Raw genomic sequence first — 19792 nt, forward strand, 5'->3', positions numbered from 1 at the left:
TTAATTTTGGACAGAGTGAATATGTTAGTAAGTAGAAGATCTATCCTGGATGCTGTCTTATGTACATCTGAAAAGTGGGAATACTCACGTGACGATGTATTCAAGCAGCGGAAAGCATCATAAAGCTCATTTTGAATTAACCAGTCTTTTAAAGCTGGGACCTTGTGGCGAACTAAAGAGGATGAATCAATGCTGCTATCTGGGACAATATTAAAGTCGCCCAATAAGATGAGTTCGCCTGTTTTAACGTTGTCAATGTTTTTTATAAGCTTGTTCAAGAACCGAATGTGTCCCTTGTTGGGTGCATATACATTCACTATTGTGCATGGCCTTTCATGGAGTAAGCATATGAGTATATGAAACCTGCCCAAGGAGTCTGGTATCTCTTTGATGAGCTGAAAAGGAACGGTGCCACCTACCAATGTGATGACCCCAGCCTTTTTCTTTGTGGAAAGTGACTTGTACATGTGTGGGAAGTTCTTGTGCTGGAAGACCGGGTGTCAATCGGAAGCCAGTTTAACCTCCTGAAGGCATACCAATTCTGCCCGGGTTTGGTTGATCTCCTTCCATACTGCATACCTCTTATTCGGACTGTTGAGCCCCCTAACATTGTACGATAAAATTTTCATCGTTAGAATGCAATATCAAAACAGGAAAGGGAAACAAATAGAACAATGAAATACAGAAAAAAAAAAATAAAAATTACGAACTTGAGAGTTCTTCTGGAGGACTCCAAACTGGTTGGTGTCTCACCTTTGATCGGGGGAAAAACGAGAAAAAAATTAAGTGGCAAGTTCCCACAGTGACAACGATAAACTGTAATTACGGGTACTAATATTCATGTTCAGGAAAAGGAAATAATAGTGACCCCCTAATAAATTCAAACATAAGACAAAGGTCAATCCTAATCCCTATCTCTAAAGGATGGCTCATCCATCAGGAATTTAAGAAACCTCTGACCCTCGTGAGGAGTATAGATGGGGTAGTGTTTATCTTTATACCAGACTAAAAGCTTGGTAGGGAAACCCCATCTATATGACACTCTAAGTTCCCTAAGTTAAGAGGTCAGATCTCTGAAGGAGCTTCTTGCGTCCATAGTCTCTTTGGAAAAGTCTTGGAAAATCTTAAGATCCTTATAAGGCTCAGGGGGTGAACCTCTCTCTCGCAAAGATTTTAAAACCTTCTCCTTGGTTTCAAAGAAATGGACCCTGAGGATAATGTCCCTGGGCTTTTCCTGTGGGACCCCTTTGGGACGTGAGAGGCGGTGTATACGATCGATATTGACTTCTAATTCTGTCAGTTTTGGCGATAATTTTTTAAACAGATTTTTGGTGTAATCAGAGAGATCTGCCTGGGAGACCGACTCAGGGATACCTCGTATCTTTAAGTTATTTCTCCTGCTTTGGTCTTCCAGATCCGTCAATTTGTTTTTAAGGGAAATAACCTCCTTTTTATGGAGTGAATTCTCCTTTGAGAGGTAAACTATATCCCTCTCCGCCTGTACCATCTTTACCTCATATTTCTCAACCTTTTGGCTAAGATTTCTGCAAGTTTCCTGTAGGGCCTTGGCCTGAGTCTCAAACCCTATTTTTAGGGCATCACTGAAGGACTAGAAGAGATCCGCCATGAATCCTTCAGTGGCTTGTTTGTTGGACCCCTTGTATTCCCCCAGGTTAATGGATGGAGGAGGAACCTCAAATGAAGGGAATGGACCTCCATTATCCCTCCTAGGCTTCTGTCTTTCAGGGCTTGTGTTTGGAGTATAGTCAGCTGAGACACTGTCGGAGTCCTCAGATGAGAGACTCCCAGTCTTTCCCTGATCGCCTGGTCCCTTCCTTTTGTTTGATTTGGAAGTGTCCATTTCCTCCGTAAGAGTCTCAATTGGAGGGGGGGGGTTTAATGTTGCCCCCTAAATTTTTATTTTTTTGAGGCGTTTCAGGTTGTGTTTTAGATAGGGTTTTGGTCAATTAGCTATTAGTACCTGATCCCCCTTTTGCAACTTTGACAGATGCAGGGTTCTGAGATTTTTTTAGATAAGACATTTTTGGCTCGTCTCCTTTCAGGGGTGACCTAGATTTTATTGGGCTTAACAAATTAGAGATATCATTGTATGATTTAGAGTGTGCCCCAAAATTGTGCCTCGTGACCCTGTGTGGGCTATTGGAAGCTCTGCCCCTACCTGACTGCATCTTGGTTTGCCACAAACCCTTCCCAGACATCAGATCTATGACCCCTTTAAATTATTCAAACAAGTTAAGAAAAATGGTAAAAAATCAAGTTTCCCAAAGGAGTTAACTGAGAGACCCTTAGTGAGCGCGAGTAAAGTCACACAATTCTGCAGTATCAATATCAGCAGCCCACTGTATCTCTGATCCTCCGTTGAAATAAAGGTAATCTTCTGTTATAATTCACTGGTCAGATGGATACCAGGCACCGGGACCACCAGCCATGAACTGCAGACTCTGTTATATTGTATGCCTGCGCCGCTGATATGCTGAAAGCAGCCAGTGAACAATCCCTAGCGACGCTATATGGGGATAAAGAGTGCCTCCCAGATGCCTGTGTCCTTTCCCCAGTACCCCTGTGGTTAAGTCTCTGCTGTGTTGTACAGTTCGTGGGAGTATCTGTGCCTGTCACAGGAGAGACCGCTGACTGAACGCTGCAGGGCCTGTGACATCAGGTCTGCTCAGTGCTGACAGGCTGGAAGCTGGGAGCGGTCGGATCTACTTCCCATTGAAGTCTATTGTGACTGTGAGCACTAATCAGCAGCCGAATCTAGTGGCCCAAACTCGGATGTGCCTCACCTCTGCTGTCTTCAGAGGCTCCCCCTGTGCTTGTCGCCCCCTGTCCGGTCCTCAATGTGGCTGTGGAACGCTGTTCTTAGCCGTTCTGATGTCTGTTCAATGGGTCCAGTGGTATCCCTCCGCCTCTCTGCTCTGTGACAAGAAAGTAATCCCTGCTGGTGTCCTCTGCTTATATCCTCGCCGTGTCAGTCCAGAAAGGGTCCAGATCAGCTCCTCTGCCCCTGCTCTCCTCGCAATGGCCGTGAAACTTCCTGATTTCGGTGGCACTCAGTCAGAAATCCAGAGGGGAGATTGTGCATAGTTCCGTATCCCTCCACCGCAGCAGTGCCATTATCCTCTACACCCCACAGGCAAAAAACATTGCAGTCAGTTAGAATCAAGTTGTGCCTTACCAGGAGGATTCCAAATAATGTCCTTATTGTCCTTATTACTGGCGAAGAGCCACCAGATCAGTCCTGGCTTATATACAGCCCACAGTAGCACTCCAGTCACTTCCAGGAAGGCAAATGGTGGGAGGGTGATGTCCCTCTGTTTCTCCTACACCACTACTGTCCCAAACATTTAAAAGTTCATATCTTCGGTCTCCTTTGGTCCAGGGTCCTAGTTTTAGGCTCAGAATGTGCACCAGAGTTTCAGGAATAGAATAGGGTCCAGTATGGGTTGTTTTTGTTAACCCTTTGCACGCTTTTTTGTTGCTTTAGTGTGTGACTGTGGGAGCTTAGAGCTCTTGCCTCCTACATGCTCAGAGCCCAGGCCACGCCCCCCGATCTCGGAGTTATTTGACAGGTTCCGGGGGGCCCGGATCTTTACTAAATTAGATCTGTGGGGTGCATACAACCTGATCCACATTCGCGAAGGAGACGAATGGAAGACAGCTTTTAATACCAGGGATGGCCATTACGAATACCTGGTTATGCCCTTTGGCCTTTGTAATGCGCCAGCTGTCTTCCAAGACTTTGTCAACGACGTCTTCCGCGACATGCTCTCTACCTCGGTGGTGGTCTATCTGGATGACGTACTCATCTTTTCGCCAGATTTGACCACCCACCGGAGAGACGTCTGCAGGGTCTTCGACCGTCTGCGGGCGAACTCGCTATTTGCCAAGCTGGAGAAGTGCCAGTTTGAGCAGGAGTCCGTGCCGTTCCTGGGCTATATCATCTCGGCCCAGGGGCTGGCCATGGATCCTGCCAAACTACAAGCGGTAATGGACTGGCAGGAACCCCATTCCCTCAAAGCGGTGCAGCGCTTTTTGGGGTTCGTGAATTACTACCGCCAGTTCATACCACACTTTTCCACACTGGTGGCTCCTTTGGTTGCTCTCACCAAGAAAGGAACTAACCCCAATGCTTGGTCAGAACATGTCTCCAAGGCCTTCTTGGCTATAAAATCACATTTTGCTGGCGCTCCCATATTACATCGTCCCGATGTGGATAAGCCGTTTATCCTTGAGGTAGACGCTTCTTCCGTCGGTGCAGGAGCAGTCCTTTATCAAAAGGATGCTCAAGGTCGGAAGCATCCCTGCTTCTTCTATTCCAAGACCTTCTCACCGGCGGAGAAAAATTACTCCATCGGCGACAGGGAGCTGCTAGCCATGAAGTTGGCTTTTTCTGAGTGGAGACATCTCCTGGAGGGAGCCCGGTTTCCCTTTCAGGTATATACGGACCATAAAAACCTGGTCTATCTACAGACGGCCCAACGCCTGAATTCCCGTCAGGCCAGGTGGTCGCTCTTTTCCCGATTCCGCTTCACCCTCCACTACCTCTCTGGAGAGAAGAACGTCCGTGCGGATGCTCTCTCACTTTCAGTGGTCTCAGCGGAAGAAGGAGAAGCTGAGCCTCGGTTAATTCTCCCGCCGGAGAGTTTTACGACCGTGGCCCCAGTTGCTCTCGAGTCGGTACCACCAGGCAAGACCTTGGTGCCTCCTCAGCTACGGCCGGAGGTCCTCGCCTGGGCACATGCCTCCAGGGTGGGTGGCCATTTTGGTAATAAACGGACCGCCGAACTCCTGGCAAGGTCATATTGGTGGCCACATATGGCTCGAGATGTCAAGGAATACGTGCAAGCATGTGTGTCGTGTGCTCGGAACAGACCCTCTAGACAGAGGCCGGCGGGGCTGTTGTTTCCCCTGCCAGTGGCGGATAGACCTTGGGAGATGGTTGGCATGGATTTCATAGTTGGCCTGCCCAAGTCTGGTGGCAGTACGGTCATCTGGGTGGTCACCGACCATTTTTCAAAAATGGTGCATCTGGTGCCACTCGCACGCCTGCCTTCCGCTCGAGGTCTGGCCACCTTGTTCATTAAGCACATATTCCGTTTACATGGCATGCCGGACAAAATTGTGAGTGACCGCGCTCCCCAGTTTGCGTCTCGGTTTTGGAGGGAGCTCTGCAGTTTACTCAGCATCGAGCTAAATCTATCCTCCGCTTACCATCCCGAGACGAATGGCTTGGTCGAGAGAGCCAATCAGACCTTGGTCACCTATTTACGGCATTTTGTCTCTGCCAGGCAGGATGACTGGGCATCCTTGCTACCTTGGGCTGAATTTGCCCTAAACAATGCGGTGGCTGATTCCACTGGTCAGACGCCCTTTCTCCTAAACTATGGTCAACATCCACGCGTCCCTGTCCCGATGCCAGTGTCCTCCACTGACTCCAGGGTGGCAGACTGGGCAGTGGAGGCCCGGGACATTTGGGATCGCACTCAGGATGCTATCCGGGCATCTAAAGAAAGGATGAGGGCGTCCGCCGACATGCATCGGCGGCCCGCGCCAAGCTTCTCCCCTGGCGACATGGTATGGCTCTCCACCCGAAACATTAAACTGCGGGTCGAGTCTCCCAAGTTCGCACCGCGATACATTTGACCATTCAAGGTCCTCGAGCGACTTAGCTCGGTGGTCTACCGCCTGGCTCTTCCTCCACATTTGGACATTTCGGACGTGTTCCATGTGTCCATCTTCAAACCAGTTCACATGGTCCGGTTTTCTGAGTCATCTGCCGCGTCATCAGACTTATCGTCTGATGAGTTTGAGGTTAACGCCATCGTGGGGCGCAGGTTTGTCCGTGGCAAAAAATTTTATTTGGTGGACTGGAAGGGTCATGGTCCTGAGGCTCGGACCTGGGAGCCGGTGGAAAACATTCATGCACCGCTCCTGATCGTGGCCTTTGAGCACAGTGAGGGGGGGCCCTAGGAGGGGGGGTAGTGTTAGGCGTCGGATTCCTGGCACTGCACAGCGTGAATCCAGAGCCAGACATCCTGCGGTCTCTCATTCTCCTCCGACCGCTCAGACTCCTGCTCAGCAATCACAGCATTTCCCTCAGACTCTTTCTGTGAGCCTGGATGTTGCTGCCACCTCTGGTGCAGCAATGGTAGCGCAACCTGCTTTGCAGGGAACTGCTCCAGAGGCTAAGTCCTCGTGCCGTGCTACTGGGCATGCCCGCAACTTCTCTCAGTGGAGCGCAGGGGTCACATGTGCACGTCCTATGTCGGATCTGATTGGTCCTTCCCAAAGTACTGGAAGGTCCCAGAAGCGCATGGCTATAAAAAGCCCGCATGGTGTAGCATATTATTCTGTGTGTGTATGGTGATGGATGTATGGACTGGTGTCTGACTCATTATGAAACCCCTACCCTCTGATATTACGAGTGGTGACCGAGTGTGAATAGTCAGCTCCAGGGTTGTGGCAAGCTACACGCCACTTGCTCCACACCTACACTAGCGTCCGTCGGTGCCCGGTCCTCGGCGCCGACGCTTGCGGCTTTTCTCTGCCGCTGCTCTGTAGCAACAGCAACTATTGGTGTTCACGGCTGCGACGCCCCACGCAGGCCTCTGTGACGCTAACAGGGCCTGTGCCTTTGCCTTAGCGTTCAGGTGACGTTAACCCGAGCACAGTCCCGCACCTATTAGGTGCATCTGCCATTGTTCAGCAGCGGTCTTGTCACCTACCGCACGGTGGACCCCGGGCGGCGAACGCACCTACTATTATTTATATTTGGTGCGTTCCGCCGACCTTAACAAATACAACCTGGTAAGGATCGCTGGTGCGTCGCTAAATGGTCACTAGTAAGTTGTCAAACAGACAGATCTACTTAACGACGCAGCAACGATCCGGCGATCCGTATAACGACCATGTCACACAGCAGCTATTCTGACGACTCACGCCTGCTTCGCCAACGAGGTCGCTCGTCAGCGTCAAACACAGCGATGCATGCTGGCCAGCGGGACGCCAACGATCAGAAAATGGCCTCGGACATTCGAGCACAATCAGCGATATCCAGCGGGGGGCCTGTCGCCGCTATGTGTCACACGTAGCGAGATCGCTGTGGCGTCACAAAATCGGTGATGCAACATCGATCTCGCTAATGATCTCGTTATGTGAGATGGGACCTTTAGTGCACATGTTGAGTATTTGGAAGTAGACATTTCTGCACCATTTTTCATCTCTTGGCAGGAAAAACACAGAGGCAAAAACATGCATTTTTGCCATGTTTTCAATGCGTTTTTTGCATGTTTGGACAGCTATCAATGCTATACAGATAGATAATAGCAAGAGATAGATAATAGATATAGACATTCAGTGGGGGAAATAAGTATTTGATCCCTTGCTGATTTTGTATGTTTGCCCATTAACAGAGACATGAACAGTCTATAATTTTAAGGGTACTTTAATTTTAACATTGAAAGATAGAATATCAATAATAAAATCCAGAAAATCACATTGTAGTAAATTATATAAATTTTAATGATACAGCAATATCCAGAATTAAAGAACCAGGGATTATGGATAAAGGGGATTCAGATTCCAACAGGGTCCCTCGTATCAGAGCAACGTCCTTTCCTCTTCCTCATTCATCCACAAGTAAAACACTAGTTCCATCTAGATACAGGAAAGATATATATCTTTGTACCGTGTTAGTCAGTAGATAGAAAAATATTCAGAATTGAGAGTCCTCAGTGGTTGATACCTTTTAATGGCTAACTGAAAAGATGGTAACACATAGCAAGCTTTCGAGATTACTCAGGTCTCTTCATCAGGCATTGTATTAGTCTATGCCTGATGAAGAGACCTGAGTAGTCTCGAAAGCTTGCAATGTGTTACCATCTTTTCAGTTAGCCATTAAAAGGTATCAACCACTGAGGACTCTCAATTCTGGATATAGTTCCATCTAAGAATTTAACATCTAATAAAATTATCCACAAGACCCCAAAACAGATTAAGGCAATTTTATCATGTCCCCCCATCAACCGGGATTTTTTCCAGGTAAATTCAATAAAACAAAAAGGGGCAGGAGATGGGGGGGGGGAACGCTCCAAAACTAAAATAGAAACTAATTTAGAAGCTGACCCGGTAAATAACTCCCAAAAGGTTTATAATCTAAGCACGTATCAAGTATCGCACAGTGAGATATCCCTGCTTCAAAAGGGTCTAAAATTTGCCCCATCAGCTACAGCTAACCCCTTCAACCTATATATTTGCATGAAAAAATATCGCCGTAATTTGGCCTTAAAGAAATATTTTCTAAAAAAAGAAAATCCTTTCATTAGGAATGCGACTCATAGTGTGGATAAGTATACCCACACCTCTTTGAGCATTCCTTCTAAATTTATTCCATTTCAGGAATACTCGGATCCCTTCCACACTTTTGACACATTAGTCACTAGAGACATCAGGAAAATGAATAATAGGAAACCAAAATTCTTTTTATCCTATTTAACCAATCAGGAAAGAAAACCTTTAATTTACAGACCAATAATGAGATATTAGTCTGTTCAGCGGATAAAGGTGAAGACATCGTAATACTTAGCCAGACAATGTATCGGGAAGAGTCTAATAGACTTTTCAGTGATCAACAGACTTATAGAAAATTGAGGGGTGGTCCTACAACTCACTATGTCAAAAATTAAATGCTTTATGCTCTAGAGGGAAAGCATTGGGCATTTTGGATAAGAAAGAGTTTGATTTTGTGATGAATCATACCCCAAGTATAGCAATATTCTATCACATCCCTAAGATCCACAAAGATGTAACCTGTCCACCAAGGAGACCCATTGTATCGGGGATTAACAGTCTCACAGCTAACTTATCCAAATATGTTGACATCCACTTGCAAAAGTGTATGTCACTTATACCTGCCTATCTCAAAGACACTGGCCATGTTTTACAAATTTTGGAAGGGGTTGAATGGAAATCTAACTACTTTTTGGGCATGTTAGATATTAAATCTTTCTACACAGTCATTCACGGTCATTAATCAGGATAGGGGCTGCTCTGTGGCAGGCCATTATCTTGAACAATCGGGCATTTACACATTGACCCAAGTTTAATTTATTCAACAGTGCAGTAATTTCTTTTTACATCATAATTACTTTTTGTATGAGGACCAGCTTTTTTTACAAATGTGTGGCACTGCTATGGGGACGTGTTTTGCACCAAGATATGCTAACCTCTCATAGCCAAATGGGAGGAGTTTTACGTAAGGAGGGCCGGACTCCTACATACGGGCTTGGTCCTGTGGCATCGATTCATCGATGACGTTCTCTTTATTTGGGAGGGGACAGAAGGGGACCTCCAATCTTTTATAACCGGTTTAAATAATAACGACACTGGTCTAGAATTTACCCCAACAATTAGCACTACCAACATTAATTTTTTGGACCTTAATATCTTTGTGAAGAAAAATCAACTCTTGACTAGGTGCTTCCACAAGGAAGTGGAGTCAAATAGCTTATTCATTTGACAAGCTGCCACCTTCCTTCATGGCTACTGAACATCCCGAAAAGTCAATTTACACGCATTAGGCGCAATTGCACTAGAATGAGTGACTTCCATAAGGAAGCAGACCATTCTATCACAACAGTTTCGGACTAAGGGTTACACGGGACCTGTGCTTGAACAAGCCAAAATGGAACTAGAAGCAGTTTCAAGGAGCACACTAGTTCACATGAGCAGGTCCAAACCTGTGGAAGTTCCTAATATTAAAAACCAGATAGGCCACTACTGTTCATAACCGAGTTCCACACTGGTTTCAACCAGTTTACTAAAATTATTAAGAAACACTGGTCAGTTTTACAAAAAGATAAAGCAGTAGGGGATTTTATAACAGTTTTTCCAAAATTTTTTACAAAAAAGCCCAATCTTTGGGCAATCTAATAGCCCCCCACAACCAAATTAGCTATAGGCACCAAGGGGACTAGAATGAAGAGTGATAAGACTGCAGATCATAATGCTGGTTTCTTCCCCTGTATGATGTGCTACGGCTGTATACATACTTCCTTTGAAAAAACAAAATGATGCAATTTCTCTGATTATAGGGGGACGAAGGTTTTTAATATTAAAATTTTGTGTTTTTCAGAAGGGGTCATATATGAAATCCAATGCCCCTATAAGAAATTGTATGTGGGATGCACTAAGCGCCGCCTCATGATTAGAATTAAGGAGCATTTTAAGAACATTCAGAGGGGTTTTATTGGACACCCCCTATCCCGCCATTTCGTGGAACAACATAATAAGTCCATTGGGGGATTGTTTTTGCTGGTATTCAAACGATTTATCATAATCCACGAGGGGGTGATTTTATTGAATGTATGTCCAGGGCAGAAACACACTGTGTTTTTACTCTGGATAGCTTGGACCCAAATGGCCTCAATCAAGAACTTGAATTATTTGCATTTTAATCACCCAGTAGTTTTAATGTTATTAGTATTCATCTTTTCCCTCCCCCCCAGTTTTCTATATTTTTATATCTACTATATAATTGTCTAATTCTGTCTGTCTGTCTGTAATGGAAATCCCGCATCGCTGATTGGTCGCGGCCGTTCGACCGCGGCCAATCAGTGAAAGGCGCAGTGCGCAGGCGCAGTCCGGAATTCGAAGGATGCACACCACTGCTACCGTCGGCAGATCAGCGGCGCTAGCCGCTTATCTCCCAACGGTTGCCGTGGGTCATCTCCGGCCGCACTGACGTCAGTGGCGACGCAGCCGGGAGATGACCGGCGCTAGCCGGTACCCAGGGTCCGGAGGAGAGGAGACTCCTCCGGATCCTGGGTACCATAAACCTGTAAAAAATAGAATTAAAATAAAAAATAGTGATATACTCACCTTCTGACGGCCCCCCGACTCTTTCTTTCCTCTCACCACGCGTCCAGCATCTTCCGGCCCCAGTAATGCTTTGCGCGAAAGACCGCGGATGAAGTCGCGCTCTCGCGGGAGTGACATCATCTCCTGTCCTTCGCGCTAAGCATTACTGGGAACGGAAGATGCCGGGCGCGTGGAGAGGAAGGAAAGAGTCCGGGGGCTGTCGAAAAATGGAAATAACCTTTTTTTAATTTTTTTTTTATTCTTTTTTACATTCTATATAGGCAGCATCAATAGTAAAAATCCACACTTGCGAACAAAAAAGAATATTACTCCAAAATGAAGTGAACCACAATTATATTAACCCCTTTACTCCCAAGGGGTTTGCATGTTACTGCCCGGGCCAATTTTTACAATTCTGACCACTGTCCGTTTAAGAGGTAATAACTCTGGAATGCTTCCATGGATCCCGGTGAGTCTGACACTGTTTTCTCATGACATATTGTACTTCATATTAGTGGTAAAATTTCATTCATATACCTTGCATTCATTTGTAAAAATAATGGAAATTTGACAAAAATTTTGAACATTTCGCAATTTTCCAACTTTGAACTTTTATGCTCATAAATGACAGAGATATGGCACTCAAAAAACTTAATAAGTAACATTTCATACATGTTTACATCAGCACAATTTAGGAACCAAAATTTTTTTTTGCTAGGAAGTTATAAGGGTTAAAAGTTGACCAGCGATTTCTCATTTTTACCACACCATTTTATTTTTAGGGATCACATCACATTTGAAGTCACTTTGAGGGGTCTACATGATAGAAAATGCACAAAAGTGACACCATTCTTAAAACTGCACCCCTCAAGGTGCTCAAAACCAGTTTCAAGAAGTTTATTAACCCTTCAGGTGCTTCACAGGAATTTTTTGAATGTTTAAAAAAAAATGAACATTTAACTTTTTTTCACAAAAAAAATTACTTCAGGTTTAATTTTTTTTATTTTACCAAGGGTAACATGAGAAATTAGACTGCAAAAGTTATTGTGCAATTTGTCCTGAGTACGCTGATACCTGATATGTGGGGGGGAACCACTGTTACGGCGCACGGCAGAGCTTAGAAGGGAAGGAGCGCCGTTTGACTTTTTCACTGCAAAATTGGCTGGAATTGAGATCGGATGCCATGTCACATTTGGAGAGCTCCTGACCCCACAAGTGACCCCATTTTGGAAACTGGACCCCCCAAGGAATTTATCTAGATATGTGGTGAGCACTTTGAACCCCCAAGGGCTTCACAGAAGTTTATAACGTACAGCCGTACAATTAAAAAAATGATCTTTTCACCCCAATTTTTATTTTCCCAAGGGTAACAGGACCCCAAAAGGTATTGTGCAATTTATCCTGAGTGCGCTGATACCCCACATGTGGGAGTAAACCACTATTTGGGCACATGGCAGAGCTCGGAAGGGAAGCAGCGCCATTTGACTTTTTTGGCTGGAACTCCATGTCGCGTTTGTAAAGCCCCTGATGTGCCAAAACAGTGGAAACCCCCAATTCTAACTCCAACCCTAACCCCAACACACCCCTAACCCTAATCTCAGCTCAAACCCTAGCCCTAACCCTAATGGGAACATGGAAGTAAATACATTTTTTTATTTTATTATTTTTCCATAACTAAGGGGGTGATAAAGGGGGATTTGATTTACTATTTATGGTGGGTTTTTATGTTTGACAGCTGTCGCACGCTAAAAAACGCTATTTATTGTAAAAATAGTTTTTGCATCACCACATTTTGACAGCTATAATTTTTCCAGATTTTGACCCACTGAGTCATGTGAGGTCTTATTTTTTGCGGGACAAGTTTATGTTTCTATTTGTACCATATTCGGGCAGGTGACATTTTTTGATCGCTTTTTATTCTGATTTTTGGGACGCAGAATGAACAAAATCCAGCAATTCATGAATTTCTTTTGGGGGGTGTGTTTACACCGTTCCACGTGTGGTAAAATTGATAAGGCGGTTTTATTCTTTGGGTCAGTACAATTACAGCGATACCTCATTTATGTCTTTTTTTATGTTTTGGCGCTTTTATGCAATGAAAACAATTTTATATACAGTGGGGAAAAAAAGTATTTAGTCAGTCAGCAATAGTGCAAGTTCCACCACTTAAAAAGATGAGAGGCGTCTGTAATTTACATCATAGGTAGACCTCAACTATGGGAGACAAATTGAGAAAAAAAAATCCAGAAAATCACATTGTCTGTTTTTTTTTTCATTTTATTTGCATATTATGGTGGAAAATAAGTATTTGGTCAGAAACAAAATTTCATCTCAATACTTTGTGATATATCCTTTGTTGGCAATTACAGAGGTCAAACGTTTTCTGTAAGTCTTCACAAGGTTGCCACACACTGTTGTTGGTATGTTGGCCCATTCCTCCATGCAGAGCTCCTCTAGAGCAGTGATGTTTTTGGCTTTTCGCTTGGCAACACGGACTTTCAACTCCCTCCAAAGGTTTTCTATAGGGTTGAGATCTGGAGATCCAGGACCTTGAAATGCTTCTTACGAAGCCACTCCTTCGTTGCCCTGGCGGTGTGCTTTGGATCATTGTCATGTTGAAAGACCCAGCCACGTTTCATCTTCAATGCCCTTGCTGATGGAAGGAGGTTTGCACTCAAAATCTCACGATACATGGCCCCATTCATTCTTTCATGTACCCGGATCAGTCGTCCTGGCCCCTTTGCAGAGAAACAGCCCCAAAGCATGATGTTTCCACCACCATGCTTTACAGTAGGTATGGTGTTTGATGGATGCAACTCAGTATTCTTTTTCCTCCAAACACGACAAGTTGTGTTTCTACCAAACAGTTCCAGTTTGGTTTCATCAGACCATAGGACATTCTCCCAAAACTCCTCTGGATCATCCAAATGCTCTCTAGCAAACTTCAGACGGGCCCGGACATGTACAGGCTTAAGCAGTGGGACACGTCTGGCACTGCAGGATCTGAGTCCATGGTGGCGTAGTGTGTTACTTATGGTAGACCTTGTTACATTGGTCCCAGCTCTCTGCAGTTCATTCACTAGGTCCCCTCGCGTGGTTCTGGGATTTTTGCTCACCGTTCTTGTGATCATTCTGACCCCACGGGGTGGGAGTTTGCGTGGAGCACCAGATCGAGGGAGATTATCAGTGGTCTTGTATGTCTTCCATTTTCTAATTATTGCTCCCACAGTTGATTTCTTCACTCCAAGCTGGTTGGCTATTGCAGATTCAGTCTTCCCAGCCTGGTGCAGGGCTACAATTTTGTTTCTGGTGTCCTTTGACAGCTCTTTGGTCTTCACCATAGTGGAGTTTGGAGTCAGACTGTTTGAGGGTGTGCACAGGTGTCTTTTTATATTGATAACAAGTTTAAACAGGTGCCATTACTACAGGTAATGAGTGGAGGAAAGAGGAGACTCTTAAAGAAGAAGTTACAGGTCTGTGAGAGCCAGAAATCTTGATTGCTTGTTTCTGACCAAATACTTATTTTCCACCATAATATGCAAATAAAATGAAAAAAAAACAGACAATGTGATTTTCTGGATTTTTTTTTCTCAGTTTGTCTCCCATAGTTGAGGTCTACCTATGATGTAAATTACAGACGCCTCTCATGTTTTTAAGTGGTGGAACTTGCACTATTGCTGACTGACTAAATACTTTTTTTCCCCACTGTATGTGTACTTTTATTGTTTGTTTGTTTTTTATTTTCAAAAAATGAATTTATCAGGGAATTTTTTTTTTAAAATTTATTTAGCAATTTTTTTTATAAATTATTTTTACACTTTTTTTAACTATATTACATTGTCCCAGGGGGGACATCACTGTAATTTGTCAGATCGCTGATCTGACACCTTGCACAGCAGTGTGTCAGATCGGCGATCTGCAGGCACTGCTGGAGGCTTTCTCATGCCTGCGCTCTGCAGGCAGAAAGACCATCCCCCTGCAGGCCCCTGAAGGTCTCCGCCACCATATTGGATCCAGGAACCTGCAGGGAAGGAGGCCCCAGCAGCAGCACTGCACATCGCGCTGCTGCGAGGGTCTCAGGGAAGCACGGAGGGAGCCCCCTCCCTGCCGATGCTTCCCTAAACCCCGATACACTGCGATCGTGTTTGATTGCAGTGTGCCAGGGGTTAACATGCTGGGCGTGGTCTGTGACCGCCCCTGACACATAGTGCCTGGTGTCAGCTGTGATAATCAGCTGACACCCGGCCGCGATCAGCGGCACTCCACACGGGGGGCGCCGCTGATCGCTATGACGTACTAGTCCGTCGTTGTGACTTAGGTCCCAGGTCACGTGGACGGAATAGTACGTCTAATGTAGGAAAGGGGTTAAAAACATCTCTCCTGGGAGATCAATGATATGATTTTTTTTTGGATAGGAATATTAATGTTTGTTTTGGATGGTGATTAAACAAACTGCTATTCTTAGTGTACTATTAATGATACTTAGATACAGGTTTATATGAAATAACACTTTGGATATGCGTATGGATTAGAACCTCCATTGTTATTGTCTGCTGTTTTTTTTTTCCCCTTTTGGGTTATGTTATCAGGAAACAATGAATATGTAGCCAATTTTAAATGGCTTTATTTTGTTTAGTAAAGTTACATGTTTTTAATATACGGTAATTGTGGTTTACTTCATTTTGGAGAAGGAGTAATATTCATGCAAATTGGCTATATTCTAGAATACCCGATGCGTTAGAATTGGGCCACCATCTAGTTTTCATATATTTATGTAATCAGGTATACTTGCACGTTTATATATTCATTTAAAAAAAAATCATATATACATTTTTTATATATAGTTGTACAATCCCATATTTTTATGTTTACCCTATATGTACGGACCATGGGGGGCTGCGTGTGGGCGGTAGAGACCAAGTATGATGCACTCTTTATGGGACCCTTTAACCATCTGTTATGTACTAACATTTAGGGTGTTTTTTTAGTTTTAATGGTTTAAGAGTACCGTATATACTTGTGCATAAGCCAACCCGTGTATAAGCCGACCCCCTAATTTTGACACAAAAAACTGGGAAAACTTATTGACTCGTGTATAAGCCTAGGGTGGAAAATGCAGCAGCTACTGGTAAATTTCAAAAATAAAAATAGATACCAATAAAAGTAAAATTAATTGAGACATCAGTAGGTTAAATGTTCTTGAATATCCATATTGAATCAGGAGCCCCATATAATGCTCCATACAGTTCATGATGGGCCCCATAAGATGCTCCATTTATTTAGCGATTTTTTTTATAAATTATTTTTACACTTTTTTTAACTTTATTACATTGTCCCAGGGGAGGACATCACTGTAATATGTCAGATGGCTGATCTGACACCTTGCACAGCAGTGTGCCAGATCGGCGATCTGCAGGCACTGCTGGAGGCTCTCATGTCTGTCCTCTGCAGGCACTGAGAAAGACCACCTCCCTGCAGGCCCCCGAAGGTCCCCGCCACCATATTGGATCCGGGGACCTGCAGGGAAGGAGGCCCCAGCAGCAGCGCTGCACATCGTGCTGCTGCGAGGGTCTCAGGGAAGCACGGAGGGAGCCCCCTCCCTGCCGATGCTTCCCTAAACCCCTGATACACTGCGATCATGTTTGATCGCAGTGTGCCAGGGATTAACATGCCGGGGGCAGTCCGTGACTGCCCCTGACACATAGTGCCGGGTATCAGCTGTAATAATCAGCTGACACCCGGCCGCGATCAGCGGCGCTCCCCACGGGGGGGGTGTTATGATGAGTCACCGAAGGAGGAAAAAACAAAATACTAGCTAAGTCCAGAAAAACCAGAGAGGTTGGCAGCTATCGGATTGCAGACCCCTGAACCTATCCACAAGAACTAGCAGTAGCCGTGGGGGGTTCCTACGGTGCCCTAGACCCCTCGATCACAGCCAAACTACATAGCCTAAAGACAGAAAGGGGAAAAAATAAACTGCCCCAGAGCAGACCCCAAAGCAATAGGCAGCCCCCAACATATAATGACGGTGAAGCAAGATGAAAACACTAACACAGATAGAATGATAGGTTGAGCAAATGATGGGGCCCAAGCTAACTAAAATAGGACAGGATAGGAAAGCTGCTGTCTGCCATCCGCAAAAACCCTATCCAAAATGTGCCAACCGACTGATAGGAAAAACAGTCCCTGAAGTCGCTAGAGCTAATATGCATCTTCTGAATATCACCATAACAGAACCACATAATAGTGCCAAATAGTGACTGAGTACCGTCATACCATATCCATGGTACATAACATTACCATTTATTAAAAGCTTACGCCCGAACAGGGACTTGAACCCTGGACCCTCAGATTAAATGTCTGATGCTCTACCGACTGAGCTATCCAGGCTCAGGAAGCATTTAAGGAAACCAGGATGGATGAACACAGAACTTAAGCACATGCTAAAAAGGAAGAAAAAAATGTTTATAAAATGGAAAGAGGGAGGCATATCTAAAGAAGAATATAATGCTGTCTGCAGAACCTGCAGGGCACAAATCAGATTATCTAAAGCTGAAAATGAGCTGAGGCTTGCAAGAGATGTCAAAAGCAATAATAAAGGATTTTGGGGATATGTCAAAAGTAAAAGAAAAGTCAAAGATGCTATAGGATTTTTACAGGATGAAAATGATGAAATGGTAAGACAGGATGTTGAGAAGGCTGAACTTTTAAATTCCTATTTTGCATCTGTTTTCTCTCAGAAAGGAAATGCAACATCAACTGTTATTCACTGTCCTATTAAGGGAATAGAAGAATCCAGGATATCTATAAACAGAAAGATAGTGAGGAAACACTTAGCTAACCTAAATGAATTCAAGTCTCCAGGTCCAGATGAATTACACCCCAGAGTACTGAAGGAGATAGCAGAAGAAATTTTTGAACCCCTCTCCATAATCTTTGAAAATTCTTGGAGAACAGGAGAAGTGCCAGAAGACTGGAGAAGAGCAAATGTTGTTCCTATCTTCAAAAAGGGGAAGAAGGTGGACCCAGGAAACTATAGGCCGGTGAGTCTGACTTCTATACCAGGAAAGATCTTTGAACAAATTATTAAACAACATGTATGTCAATACCTGGATAAGAATGAAGTGATTAAACAGAGTCAGCATGGGTTTGTAACTAATAAGTCATGTCAGACTAACTTAATTTCCTTCTATGACGGTATCACTGATTGGGTGGATCAAGGAAATGCTGTAGATATAGTATATCTTGACTTCAGCAAAGCATTTGACAAAGTCTCTCATACAATCCTTATTGAAAAAATGACTAAGTATGGAATGGACAAGGCAACTGTTAGGTGGATTCATAGCTGGCTTAGTGATCGGACCCAAAGAGTGGTCGTAAATGGCTGCACATCCAGTTGGAAGAATGTCTCAAGTGGGGTACCACAGGGCTCTGTCCTGGGCCCTGTATTGTTCAACATCTTTATCAATGATTTAGATGAAGGAATTGAGGGTAAACTGATTAAATTTGCTGATGACACAAAGCTAGGAGGGATAGCTAATACTAGAGAAGAGAGAGAGAGGATTCAAAAAGATTTAAATAAACTGGAGAAGTGGGCAGCAACTAACAGAATGGTTTTTAACAGGGAGAAATGCAAAGTACTACATCTGGGCAATAAAAATGAAAAAAGCATATACAGAATGGGAGGAATAGGGCTAAGTGACAGCACATGTGAAAAAGACTTGGGTATACTAATAGATCACAGACTGAATATGAGTCAACAGTGTGATGCAGCAGCAAAAAAGGCAAATGCAATTCTAGGATGTATTAACAGAAGCATACAGTCTAGATCACGTGAAGTCATTATTTCCCTCTACTCCTCTTTGGTCAGACCTCATCTGGAATATTGTGTCCAGTTTTGGGCACCACATTTTAAAAAAGACATCAACAAACTGGAGCAAGTTCAGAAAACAGCGACCAGAATGGTGACCGGTCTGCAAACCCTGTCTTATGAGGAAAGGTTGCAGGATTTGGGAATGTTTAGTTTGCAAAAGAGAAGACTGAGAGGAGACTTAATAGCTGTCTACAAATATCTTAAGGGCTGTCACATTGTAGAAGGATCAACTTTATTCTCATTTGCACAAGGAAAGACTAGAAGCAATGGGATGAAACTGAATGGGAGGAGACACAGATTAGATATTAGAAAAAACTTTTTGACAGTTAGAGTGATCAATGAGTGGAACAGGCTGCCACGAGAAGTGGTGAGTTCTCCTTCAATGGAAGTCTTCAAACAGAGGCTGGACAGACATCTGACTGGGATGATTTAGCGAATCCTGCTTTGAGCAGGGGGTTGGACCAGATGGCCCAGGAGGTCCCTTCCAACTCTACGATTCTATGATTCTATGATTCTATGACTAAATCAGCACTCAGGTATATTCTGAAGACAGAGCAAAAGATCAACAGATAAGAGACAAAAATGGAATTCAGCTCACCCCCGGCCGGGGATGGCAGAACTCCCAAAAAACAAGGCAAAACAAAAACAAAACTGAAGTGTACAAAGCAGAGCAGAAAAACTTAGCTTTGAGACGCAGGAATCAGACTGGTCTCCAAGAATCCAGCAGGATCACCAGCAAGGCAGAAGGGCGTCGACTGCCTTATATCCAGTCCTCAATTCCAGCCACCCAGTCATCTAGCTGCCCAGGTGTTTGGTAATCAGCCTCACTACCTTCCTTCACCAGAGGAGGGAGTTCATCAGACCTCAATGGTGAAGGGAAAAATGAACTCACAACAGGGGGGCGCCGCTGATCGCTATGACGTACTAGTCCGTCGTTGTGACTTAGGTCCCAGGTCACATGGACAGAATAGTACGTCTAATGTAGGAAAGGGGTTAAAAACATCTCTCCTGGGAGATCAATGATATGATTTTTTTTGGGAT

At 44.3% G+C, this 19792-nt stretch overlaps 1 protein-coding gene and 1 non-coding gene across 8 annotated transcripts in view; one reads left to right on the forward strand and one right to left on the reverse strand.

Moving 5' to 3' along the window:
• Positions 1-19792, forward strand: part of AIG1 (androgen induced 1) — a 621643-nt gene that overhangs the window by 110828 nt on the left and 491023 nt on the right. The window lies entirely within an intron of this gene.
• TRNAK-UUU (transfer RNA lysine (anticodon UUU)) lies at positions 17196-17268 on the reverse strand. The gene has a single exon. It is a non-coding gene; the product is annotated as a tRNA-Lys (tRNA).

Source organism: Dendrobates tinctorius, unplaced genomic scaffold (genome assembly GCF_039654945.1).
Source record: "Dendrobates tinctorius isolate UK_male_01 unplaced genomic scaffold, ASM3965494v1 ptg000046l, whole genome shotgun sequence".
NCBI lineage: Eukaryota > Metazoa > Chordata > Amphibia > Anura > Dendrobatidae > Dendrobates > Dendrobates tinctorius.